The sequence below is a fragment of the Silene latifolia genome, chromosome X (assembly GCF_048544455.1).
Source record: "Silene latifolia isolate original U9 population chromosome X, ASM4854445v1, whole genome shotgun sequence".
Classification (NCBI taxonomy): Eukaryota; Viridiplantae; Streptophyta; class Magnoliopsida; order Caryophyllales; family Caryophyllaceae; genus Silene; species Silene latifolia.
The window spans coordinates 10,693,643-10,705,962 of NC_133537.1; positions in this window are offsets into that span (position 1 = coordinate 10,693,643).

Below are 12,320 nucleotides of genomic sequence, written 5' to 3' on the forward strand. Positions count from 1 at the left end.
TTAACATGTACGTTGACAAGTTGTAGTATATTTTTGATTAGAGATTGTTTACAACAAATAGAGAACCAGTGGTTATTTAACATCGATACGAGTATAATTGTTTGTATTAGTTCAACTAATTTGTAGTCTTTATTAATGCATGGTGAGTATATCATACCATAGTAAATCAGTAATTAACGCCATCGTCCAAAGCTTTTGAACCCGAAATAAAGAAGGAGTTCCCCTCTCTCTCTCTCTTAATTGAAAGTCGGAGGTAGTGGACGTATTCAATACATTCAAAATAGCAATTTTCAAAAAATATTATAAAGTACTCCCAATAAGTTGGAGAATACAAATTATTACTGTAGATTATAAAACAAAAATATTTACACTTATTTTCATGACATCTTTCACGAAAAAAAAAAATTCAAGAAAAAAAAGTAACATATAGACTTCGAAAAACACGGTCAAAGTGTCGTCTTGGAGACCACAATAAAGTAAATGGGGGTGAAAATAGGTTTGTGGAGGGAGTAATTACTAATTAGCATTATTGGAACGATTTTAAGAGAGTTGCTAGAAGATTAAATTTCAATGGAAGCTATTAAATTCTATTAAGACCGGTATCGAAATTCAACAATGTAAGTTTTATCATAATAGCTATTTTTTTTTTCATTGTAGTAAATCATGCAAACATGCATATACACGATATAGAACAAGGTGACAGTGATGCATACTCCCTCCATTCAACTCAATACAACAACTTTGCTTTTTCACAATTGCCAACGCGTGTTTTACGAAATTGAATATTTAATTATGAATAGTGTGCAAAATAAATAGTGGTAGTGTGGAGTTGAATAGAGGGAGTATATCATAAGAATTATACCATCGACATTAAAATTATTAGACTAATTAAGGTTTAACTAGTTTTGTGACCCGTGAGAATTACGGGCTTGATTGTTTTTGTTCTTTTATTTTTGCGGTATCGTTCATGAATGCGTTATTTGGCTTGTTTGTCTTCTTGCTTATTATCTTGGAGATATGTTGGTATGGTACCTAAGCAAGGCAATAAAGAGGGTCCTGTCATAATTCATGAGGGTAAGATATATTATAGCACCAAAACCCATGAATCCCTCATTTTAAAGAACAACGAATGTCTATTATCTGATTTCGAAAACTGGTATTGCATATAAATTAAATGGGAAATTGTATTGCCTTGTGTTTCATTAGAGCACTTTAAACAATTTATTCTCAAAGCCTATAAGCAAAGTCAACACAAATTATCGGAAACGTAAAATTGCATTCAAACAGTGGAATATTAACTTTGAAAACTACTCTTATTTTGCTACGGTCCTCATTGTCTTTGTCCTTTTACTGAATGTTGTCTTGTTGTGTTAATTACTGTTAGTCCCTTTTTTTTTGTCTGTGCTTTTCTTTTTACGGTGTTTAGATTGTCTCTGGATTTCGAGGGCGCTTGGCTTTGTCATGGTGGTTATTCAGTTCACTCAACATTGACGGCTTTTGGCATTCTAACTTGATAAATTGTTTTTAGTGTTGTTTTGGTGCGTTCGGAGAACCTTGGTTCTATTTTTATCCGACAAAGAAACAAAATGTTGGACACTTGAACATCTAATTCTATTCTTTATTACCTAAGGTATTCTAATGAAAAAAGAAATGTAAAATAAAGTAAATATGTAAAATATATAAATGAATGGATGGTAATGATTTTTATAACTGAATTTTACATATTGCCTTTAGTCAATTAGAGACGATATGAATAATGCGCAGAAAGCGCTATGTTAAAGTACAACTTATGTTTATCTTACGAATTAGGCTAAAATTACAAGTTTATTTTCTTAAATGGAATGGAGTTTGTTAAACTTTTAACAAATAATACATTTACAATTCTTGTCGGCTCGTCGGTCTTGCAACATCGTCCTTGTAAATTCAATTGATTTCCAACGTATTGGGAAAAATATTATTGAAATGATTTTTATATAACGAAATACCTAAGTGATATACTTAAATTATTAGCAAGGAGTTGATGACATGTGACTTATACAAATAAAATTCTAGACTAAATACGCATTCAATAATTTTAAAAATAAATTTTATGTGAGCAATTTTTGAGAGGATACACGAGAAAATGTATTTATTAAACAATAGACATCATTCTAGTTTCATTTCTACTATATCTCTTGTCAATTAGAGTCATCTCTATATCTTTTGTTGTTGGTAAACTTTTATGTGAGGAGCTTTAACGCCTATCCAAATGAATTTCAAAGAAATAAGGATACACAATTTGTATTATTATACTTCTTCCATTTTATTAATTATCACCTCATTTGCTTGTGTGCAATAATTAAGATTAAGAAAAGATAAAAACCAATTGAAAATAAAAGGAAAAAGGTTGCAATTGGTGGAGTAATGCGAGAATTTAACCCTTAAACGATGACATTATTTTGTAATTTTAAAAAAAAGTTATAAGAAACATTGGTAAAAAGTAAGTCCCAAAGTAGAAATTAAAGAAAAAGGGTGATAATATAGAAATGGACAAAAAAAGAGAAGTGGGGTGATAATTAAAAAATATTCGTAACAATTGATTATGAGAAAACAAAAATATATACAAGCAATAAAAGTAAATATTTTTCGAAGAAATATTGAGAGTGCTAGAAGAAAATATTTGATGGAAAACAAAAAATGATTTAAAGGCTTGAAAACATTCAAAATGGAACAATGGATTGGAAAATGATCATTGGATTTCAATAAAAAACCATGCAAAATATTTACCTTGATCCGCATTAAAAGATCCGATTTATATCCTTGGAGCTTATAACTTCAACACTTCCATTAAAACATTTTATTTATAATCTGTTTGTCGACTAATATATTTGATTTATACCCTGATTGACAAAATACAAGTTGAAGAGTACACGGAAAACTAATAAAGTGCACGAAAGGATATAAGACAATTTAGTACAATTTACAAAATTTGTCAATTAATATTCCAAGGGTTGGAATATATAATGTAACATGTCACCAATAATTAGAGATTCATAGTACAATTTGATATTGCGCATACATCATAATAATAATAAAAAAAGGAAAACTCAATGAAACTGAAAAATTATTCAAGTCAAAAAATAATTACAAAGAAGTTTCATAACCATTATTTTCAGATTTCATGCAATGTTTTTGATATGTAAGTATGTCATCCTCCTGCAATTTTAATACAAATACAAAAATAATAATTAAATAAGATTCTAACTATTAATTAATTTAAAACATAATAAGAATAAAAAGTTAAATAATTCAATTGTTTATATATGCATATTTTACCTAACAACTTTTTGGATAAAAATGAAAAATAGGATTGTTGTAATATTTATATAAGATACAAAACTATTAATTAATTCAAAACATAATAAGAATTAAAAAGTTAAATAATTCAATTGGTTATATATGCATACTTTACCTACCAACTTTTTGGATAAAAATGAAAAATAGGATTGTTATAATATTTATATAAGGAAATTTGTGTAATTAATTTCAATAATTTATTTGAGAGAAGAAGAATGTTGTGTGAACTAAGGGGGAGATAAAAAATGATGAAATAAATACAAAGTATAATAATTGTGAGGAAAAACCAAAAGATCATCTATTAAATAAAAGAAAAAAAAAAGTTAAATGAATAGGTACATTAATACCAAATTATGAGAGGAAAATAAAGAGTTTTATTAATTTGTTTTTTGTGTTTGCCACTAATATTTTTTTATTTTGTTTGTATTTTATAATCATGTAACACATGATATTTAGAGATTACTTTTAGTTGGATACTTACTTAATTTTAGTTAGATAATTAAGTCATTAATATAATTGAATTATTAGTAACCAATAGAAAAATTACACGTGGATTAAAATTAAATGCAAAGAAAAATAACATAAAATGTGTCACTTAAAATTGCTTAACATGACACACGTCAAATAATAAACTACTCATCTTGTCTTCTTATTATATTGTATAGATACTAATAATTAAGTCATTTATCATACTAAATTTTAAAAAAACAATTAATTTGAAATAAATTTTAATGGATAATTAAACAATAAAAGTGGAATGGAGAAGGTCTCATTTAAATTATCATTTAAGTGATATAATTTCATGAACTAAATACATGGTATTACTACTCTTTTAAAATTCTATTATCTATAAATACTATTAAAAGGCTAGCATAAAAATGTCACGTAGACAATGCCACATGGGATGAAAAAAAGCCACATACACAATAACAATGTGACTTGGCAAACTAATATGACATGGAATATCAATTTATTCATATATTGCATTAATTTCATTCACTTATTTTCTTTAAAAATCCATCCATATTCCATTAGCTTTAAACTTAATTAACTCAAAAAAAAAAACTACAATAAGAAAATACACATTAACTATAAGTTAATAATTTCAAGAAATTTCATATGGATTAGTATTATATGTATTCGAAATAAAAAAAACTGAATACATAAGAAATTAAGAACGAAGAAGAATAAATGAAGTTGAAAACAATTTTTTTTTGTATTGTCAGTTTTGTCAGTAATTCACTACTTTTTTTTTTTTGAAAGGCACCAATTCACTATTGTTGTTATTATAACTTTGTTGTATATAGAAGATATTTTATAGAACTAATTAATCAACAATTGAGTATTAAATATCATATAAAATATTTTCTTAGGAAAATATAAAATATATGGAAAAAAAATATTTATTTAATTTAAGTAATTTACAAACAAATTCAGTAAATACTTAAATGAAATTAAACACTAATAATAAAATTCTAAAAGGGGAGTAATACCGTATATTTAGTTCATGAAATTATTTCACGTAAAGGATAAGGTTTTGGAAAATATAAAATATATGGAAAAGAAAATATTTATTTAATTTAAATAATTTACAAACAAATTCTGTAAATACATAAGTAAATTAAACACTAATAATAGAATTTTAAAAGGTTAGTAATACCATGTATTTAGTTCATGAAATTATATCACTTAAATGATAATTTAAATGAGACTTTCTCCATTCCACTTTTATTGTTTAACTATCCATTAAAATTTATTTCAAATTAATTGTTTTTTTTCAAAATTTAGTATGATAAATGACTTAATTATTAGTATCTATACAATATAATAAGAAGACAAGATGAGTAGTTTATTATTTGACGTGTGTCATGTTAAGCAATTTTAAGTGCCACATTTTATGTTATTTTTCTTTGTATTTAATTTTAATCCACGTGTAATTTTTCTATTGGTTACTAATAATTCAATTATATTAATTACTTAATTATCTAACTAAAATTAAGTAAGTATCCAATTAAAAGTAATCTATAAATATCATGTATTACATGCTTATAAAATACAAACAAAATAAAAAAATATTAGTGGCAAACACAAAAAACAAATTAATAAAACTCTTTATTTTCCTCTCATAAATTTGGTATTAATCTACCTATTCATTTAACTTTTTTTTTTCTTTTATTTAATAGATGGTCTTTTGGTTTTTCCTCACAATTATTATACTTTGTATTTATTTCAGCATTTTTTATCTCCCCCTTAGTTCACACAACATTCTTCTTCTCTCAAATAAATTATTGAAATTAATTACACAAATTTCCTTATATAAATATTATAACAATCCTATGTTTCATTTTTATCCAAAAAGTTGGTAGGTAAAGTATGCATATATAACCAATTGAATTATTTAACTTTTTAATTCTTATTATGTTTTGAATTAATTAATAGTTTTGTATCTTATATAAATATTACAACAATTCTATTTTTCATTTTTATCCAAAAAGTTGCTCGGTAAAGTATGCATATATAAACAATTGAATTATTTAAATTTTTTATTCTTATTATATTTTGAATTAATTAATAGTTAAAATTCTAAAAGGGAAGCAATACCGTATATTTAGTTCATGAAATTATTTCACGTAAAGGATAAGGTTTTGGAAAATATAAAATATATGAAAAAGAAAATATTTATTTAATTTAAATAATTTACAAACAAATTATGTAAATACATAAGTAAATTAAACACTAATAATGAATTTTAAAAGGGTAGTAATACCATGTATTTAGTTCATGAAATTATATCACGTAAATTATAATTTAAATGAGACTTTCTCCATTCCAGTTTTATTGTTTAATTATCCTTTAAAATTTATTCCAAATTAATTGTTTTTTCAAAATTTAGTATGATAAATGACTTAATTATTAGTATCTATACAATATAATAAGAAGGCAAGATGAGTAGTTTATTATTTGATGTGTGTCATGTTAAGCAATTTAAAGTGCCACATTTTATGTTATTTTTCTTTGCATTTAGTTTTAATCCACGTGTAATTTTTCTATTGGTTACTAATAATTCAATTATATTAATTACTTAATTATCTAACTAAAAGTAAGTAATTAACTAACTAAAAGTAATCTCTAAATATCATGTGTTACATGCTTATAAAATACAAAAAATAAAAAAATATTAGTGCTAAACACAAAAAACAAATTAATACAAACTCTTTATTTTCCTCTCATAAATTTGGTATTAATCTATCTATTCATTTAACTTTTTTTTCTTTTATTTAATAGATGGGCTTTTGGTTTTTCCTCACAATTATTATATTTTGTATTTATTTCACCATTTTTTATCTCCCCCTTAGTTCACACAACATTCTTCTTCTCTCAAATAAATTATTGAAATTAATTACAAAAATTTCCTTATATAAAAATTATAACAATCCTATTTTTCATTTTTATCCAAAAAGTTGGTAGGTAAAGTATGCATATATAACCAATTGAATTATTTAACTTTTTTATTCTTATTATGTTTTGAATTAATTAATAGTTTGAATCTTATATAAATATTACAACAATCCTATTTTTCATTTTTTATCCAAAAAGTTGCTAGGTAAAGTATGCATATATAAACAATTGAATTATTTAACTTTTTTTATTCTTATTATGTTTTGAATTAATTAATAGTTAAAATTCTAAAAGGGAAGTAATACCGTGTATTTAGTTCATGAAATTATTTCACGTAAAGGATAAGGTTTTGGAAAATATAAAATATATGGAAAAGAAAATATTTATTTAATTTAAATAATTTACAAACAAATTCTGTAAATACATAAGTAAATTAAACACTAATAATAGAATTTTAAAAGGGTAGTAATAACATGTATTTAGTTCATGAAATTATATCATGTAAATTATAATTTAAATGAGACCTTCTCCATTCCACTTTTATTGTTTAATTATCCTTTAAAATATTCCAAATTAATTGTTTTTTCAAAATTTAGTATGATAAATGACTTAATTATTAGTATCTATACAACATAATAAAAAAGCAAGATGAGTAGTTTATTATTTGACGTGTGTCATGTTAAGCAATTTTAAGTGCCATATTTTATGTTATTTTTCTTCACATTTAATTTTAATCCACGTGTAATTTTTCTATTGGTTACTAATAAGTCAATTATATTAATTACTTAATTATCTAACTAAAAGTAATCTCTAAATATCATGTGTTACATGCTTATAAAATACAAAAAATAAAAAAATATTAGTGCTAAACACAAAAAACAAATTAATACAAACTCTTTATTTTCCTCTCATAAATTTGGTATTAATCTACCTATTCATTTAACTTTTTTTTTCTTTTATTTAATAGATGGTCTTTTGGTTTTTCCTCACAATTATTATACTTTGTATTTATTTCACCATTTTTTATCTCCCCCTTAGTTCACACAACATTCTTCTTCTCTCAAATAAATTATTGAAATTAATTACAAAAATTTCCTTATATAAATATTATAACAATCCTATTTTTCATTTTTATCCAAAAAGTTAGTAGGTAAAGTATGCATATATAACCAATTGAATTATTTTTTTTATTCTTATTATGTTTTGAATTAATTAATAGTTTGAATCATATATAAATATTACAACAATCCTATTTTTCATTTTTATCCAAAAAGTTGCTAGGTAAAATATGCATATATAAACAATTGAATTATTTAACTTTTTTATTCTTATTATGTTTTAAATTAATTAATAGTTAGAATCTTATTTAATTATTATTTTTGTATTTGTATTAAAATTGCTGGAGGATGACATACTTACATATCAAAAACATTGCATGAAATATAGAAATAATGGTTATGAAACTTCTTTGCAATTATCTTTTGACTTGAATAATTTTTCAGTTTCATTGAGTTTTCCTTTTTTTATTATTATTATGATGTATGCGCAATATCAAATTGTACTATGAATCTCTAATTATTGGTGACATGTTACATTATATATTCCAACCCTTAGAACATTAATTGACAAATTTTGTAAATTGTACTAAATTGTCTTATACCCTTTCGTGCACTTTATTAGTTTTCCGTGTACTCTTCAACTTGTATTTTGTCAATCAGGTTATAAATCAAATATATTAGTCGACAAACAGATTATAAATAAAATATTTTAATGGAAGTGTTGAAGTTATATGCTCCAAGGATATAAATCGGATCTTTTAATGCGGATCAAGGTAAATATTTTGCATGGTTTTTGATTGAAATCCAATGATCATTTTCCAATCCATTGTTCCATTTTGAATGCTTTCAAGCCTTTAAATCATTTTTTGTTTTCCATCAAATATTTTCTTCTAGCACTCTCAATATTTCTTCGAAAAATATTTACTTTTTTTGCTTGTATATATTTTTGTTTTCTCATAATCGATTGTTACGAATATTTTTTAGTTATCACCCCACTTCTCTTTTTTTGTCCATTTCTATATTATCACCCTTTTTCTTTAATTTCTACTTTGGGACTTACTTTTTACCAATGTTTCTTAGGACTTTTTTTTTTTTAAAATTACAAAATAATGTCATCGTTTAAGGGTAAAATTCTCGCATTACTCCACCAATTGCAACCTTTTTCCTTTTATTTTCAATTGGTTTTTATCTTTTCTTAATCTTAATTATTGCACACAAGCAAATGAGGTGATAATTAATAAAATGGAAGAAGTATAATAATACGAATTGTGTATCCTTATTTCTTTGAAATTCATTTGGATAGGCGTTAAAGCTCCTCACATAAAAGTTTACCAACAACAAAAGATATATAGATGACTCTAATTGACAAGAGATATAATAGAAATGAAACTAGAATGATGTCCATTGTTTAATAAATACATTTTCTCGTGTATCCTCTCAATAATTGCTCACATAAAATTTATTTTTAAAATTATTGAATGCGTATTTAGTCTAGAATTTTATTTGTATAAGTCACATGTCATCAATTCCTTGCTAATAATTTAAGTATATCACTTAGGTATTTTGTTATATAAAAATCATTTCAATAATATTTTTCCCAATACGTTGGAAATCAATTGAATTTACAAGGACGATGTTGCAAGACCGACGAGCCGACAAGAATTGTAAATGTATTATTTGTTAAAAGTTTAACAAACTCCATTGCATTTAAGAAAATAAACTTGTAATTTTAGCCTAATTAGTAAGATAAACATAAGTTGTATTTTAACATAGCGCTTTCTGCGCATTATTCATATCGTTTCTAATTGACTAAAGGCAATATGTAAAATTCAGTTATAAAAATCATTACCATCCATTCATTTATATATTTTACATATTTACTTTATTTTACATTTCTTTTTTCATTAGAATACTTAGGTAATAAAGAATAGAATTAGATGTCCAAGTGTCCAACATTTTGTTTCTTTGTCGGATAAAAATAGAACCAAGGTTCTCCGAACGCACCAAAACAACACTAAAAACAATTTATCAAGTACTAGAATGCCAAAAGCCGTCAATGTTGAGTGAACTGAATAACCACCATGACAAAGCCAAACGCCCTCGAAATCTAGAGACAATCTAAACACCGTAAAAAGAAAAGCACAGGACAAAAACAGAAAGGGACTAACAGTAATTAACACAACAAGACAACATTCAGTAAAAGGACAAAGACAATGAGGACCGTAGCAAAATAAGAGTAGTTTTCAAAGTTAATATTCCACTGTTTGAATGCAATTTTACGTTTTCGATAATTTGTGTTGACTTTGCTTATAGGTTTTGAGAATAAGTTGTTTAAAGTGCTCTAATGAAACATAAGGCAATACAATTTCCCATTTAATTTATATGCAATACCAGTTTTCGAAATCAGATAATGGACATTCATTGTTCTTTAAAATGAGGGATTCATGGGTTTTAGTGTTATAATATATCTTACCCTCATGAATTATGACAGGGCCCTCTTTATTGTCTTGCTTAGGTACCCTACCAACATATCTCCAAGATAATAAGCAAAAAGACAAACAAGCCAAATAACGCATTCATGAACGATACCGCAAAAATAAAAGAACAAAAACAATCAAGCCCGTGATTCTCACGGGTCACAAAACTAGTTAGTGTTTAATTTACTTATGTATTTACAGAATTTGTTTGTAAATTATTTAAATTAAATAAATATTTTCTTTTCCATATATTTTATATTTTCCAAAACCTTATCCTTTACGTGAAATAATTTCATGAACTAAATATACGGTATTACTCCCCTTTTAGAATTTTATTAGTAGTGTTTAATTTCATTTAAGTATTTACTGAATTTGTTTGTAAATTACTTAAATTAAATAAATATTTTTTTCCATAAATTTTATATTTTCCTAAGAAAATATTTTATATGATATTTAATACTCAATTGTTGATTAATTAGTTCTATAAAACATCTTCTATATACAACAAAGTTATAATAACAACAATAGTGAATTGGTGCCTTTAAAAAAAAGTAGTGAATTAGTGACAAATCTGACAATACAAAAAAAAATTGTTTTCAGTTTTTTTTATTTCGAATACATATAATACTAATCCATATGAAATTTCTTGAAATTATTAACTTATAGTTAATGTGTATTTTCTTTTTGTAGTTTTTTTTTGAGTTAATTAAGTTTAAAGCTAATGGAATATGGATGGATTTTTAAAGAAAATAAGTGAATTAAATTAATGCAATATATGAATAAATTGATAATCCATGTCATATTAGTTTGCCAAGTCACATTGTTATTGTGTAAGTGGCTTTTTTTCATCTCATGACCTAATCCTGTTAGCATGTTAAGAATATGAATTTGGGAAAGATTGAATTGTATTATTCAATTGAAAGTGTAATACATATATACTCCCTCCTATTCTACATAACCGTCCCATTGTGAAAATGGCACAAGAATTAAGAAAGTGAGTTTAGACCACACAAAACGGACAATGGGACAGTTATGTGAATAGATGGAAATGGAATTGAATTTGGACCACACAACACTTACCAAAATTAGACAATGGGACAGTTACCCGACTAGACGGAAATGGACAATGGGACGATTATCTGAAATAGGAGGGAGTACATAGTTTGCCTTGCGGAATAAGGTAAAATCAACAGAAGATACAAGATATTCCTAAATATAGATTATATACCAAAACGAGTGGAAACGCAAACCCCAAAGATCCCGGTTTCCTAATTGAACTATTATCCATATATATTTCAATCTCACATAAAGGATCATCATAAGACATACGGTCCGTTTTTCTTAAGACCATTGTTTTTGGTCTGAAATAAGACGGGTAATATGACATCATTTAATAAAATGTTGTTATTTTTTTATAACATGTTACCATTATTGTTCACATCATTTTCAGGGTAAAAAATGACACCTCTAGTCATAACATTTTGTGAATTAATTGGTTACATTTTCTTAAAAAATGGCAACATTTTATCCGTCTGACAAATAAGACCAAAAGTGTCCATCTAAAACAAGAATTTGTGTAAGACATAAGGTTATCTGGTCAGTACTCTGGAAGTTGGAAATAACTTGGAACAGATCATTAACCTATTTATAATATGAAATTATTATGTGAGACAATTTTACACGGTAAGATGGTCTTATTATGTAAAACGACATCTCATTTATTACCACTAAATAAATAGTTTTCTTATAAAATAGACCGTTTCACGGTATAAAACCGCCGTATTACTCTATAATTTGAGTTTAGTACTCCGTAAAACAATAGAACAATTATTAATTAGTGGTGGTCTGTGGCTTGGTGTCATATGTAAATATTTTATATGATATTTAATACTCAATTGTTGATTAATTAGTTCTATAAAACATCTTCTATATACAACAAAGTTATAATAACAACAATAGTGAATTGGTGCCTTTAAAAAAAAGTAGTGAATTAGTGACAAATCTGACAATACAAAAAAAAATTGTTTTCAGTTTTTTTTATTTCGAATAC